This window comes from Parus major, chromosome 9, assembly GCF_001522545.3.
Source record: "Parus major isolate Abel chromosome 9, Parus_major1.1, whole genome shotgun sequence".
NCBI classification, from domain to species: domain Eukaryota; kingdom Metazoa; phylum Chordata; class Aves; order Passeriformes; family Paridae; genus Parus; species Parus major.
Genome location: NC_031778.1, coordinates 22563284 through 22565141, shown reverse-complemented (window position 1 = coordinate 22565141; position 1858 = coordinate 22563284).

Here is a 1858-nt window from a genome sequence, read left to right as displayed (position 1 = left end):
TCCCTTCCCTTCCCTTCCCTTCCCTTCCCTTCCCTTCCCACAATGCCCATGTCCAAGAAAATTCTGGAAACATTGCTAAAAATCACTAAATCCGCTGCTTTACGAGTGTCTATTAAAGAAACAAAATGTCTTAGTGTGGATTATTGGGATGATAATGGCTGGGGAAGCCTGAGGGCTTTGTTTGATGGATATTTGTTTTCCAAAGTTTATTTATTTCATTTGACTGCTCCGGGAAAGCACCAGGCCCAGCACAGCAGATTCCATGGGCTCCATTTAACAATCTCCCTGCCATCAATAAAACCATTTGCTTAAGTGCTTCCCTGCCTTGGTGGTGCCACAAAGCTCTGTTATCCATCACCCAGGGAACGCCTTCCCTGCCGCTCCAGAGCACAGAGCCAGGGAGCACAGCTCTCTCCAGGGAGGCTTTCCCAGCAGGTTTCCCAGCTGGGTGTGCTCTCATCACTCCACAGAGGAGATCAGGGCACCCAGGGCAAGCTGTGAGATCAAACTCCAAGGAGGAGGAGCGATGAAGGCTCCTCAGCCAGGGACACTGAGAGGCCACAAAAGCCAGGAGAACTCCATGGAGTGAAGAGCTGGAGCAGTGTGGTCTCTGCTGGCTCCTGCTCTGGTTTCCAGGAATTCAGAGCTGATTCTTTTCTGACAAAAAGGTGGGAAGAAGAATTGGTACAAGCCCAGGGGTACAGGCTAGGCTGGAGAGAATGGCACAGCAAAGCAATCTAGGAAATGAGGCACGGTTAAAAATGCAGTCATTTAAGAAGAGACATTTATCTCTTTGCTTTGAACAGGTCCATTTTTAATTAAATCACACAGAACTTGCAAAGCTCATTAGCTGGGCAGAATGAGCTCCCTGGCACTCCTTCAGCCAGCTGAGCTAAAAATTTGGGTTTCAGCTACAGGACCAGGCTAGGAAATAGGAATGGCTTATGCTTTGTCTACACTTTAATAAGATTTGCTTTTTTTCACGGTTTTGGTGTCAAATATTTAATATAAGTGAGAGTTACAGCTCTAAATTTCTGTAAGAATCTGTTGGCACGTTACCAGTCCAGCCAGGAACACGATTGCTGTTCTGGAAGGATGTCTGGCACAGGTCCAGTGGGAACACACTCCTGTAATCCCCACATTCCTCCTTGGCATGGCTCAGCCCACCCTGCAATCCCAGCTCTCCAAAGTGGGAGCTCTCCAGGCCAGCTCTGGCCACATCCAAGCAAGGAAAAAGGCTGAGCTGATTTTAGAGGACTCCAGACACTCAACTGAGCAAGGCAAGGAGCCTCACCAATGCATTGAAAACAGATTTTCCCCCAAAGACACTCTGCAGAGAATGAATTTGGATTCATCCCATGTTGTGTCATTTTCCCAAAGCACATCACAATTCAAGATCAGATGCTGTGAGCTCCGTCTCAGACAAAAGCAGTTTTCATTTTACAGTAATTGACAACCAAAATATTTTGATTTTGTTTACCAAACAGACAGAGAAATAATATCAACTGAGTCATTTCATTGCAGTGGAAAAGCAGAACATATTTGAAGTTCATTTTCGAAGTATGTGCAGTTCTTCTCAAAGAAATGTAAATAGACATTGCATGGAAACCAGTTTTTAGATAAATATGTTTCTTTACATCTAAATAATGGATCCTTATCCTCATTCCAGTACCACTTTTGATAAAAAAAAAAAGTATGGCAGAGGTGATGAACATTAAAATTTAATGCCAGTGTTATTTATGAATTTTTATTAGGTCAAATTAGAGACCAGTGATAATTAGGGATCAGTGGTGGTGATAATGACGACAAAGATAAGAATTCCAATGGATCTATGGCGTACAGAAAAAGGAATAAATTT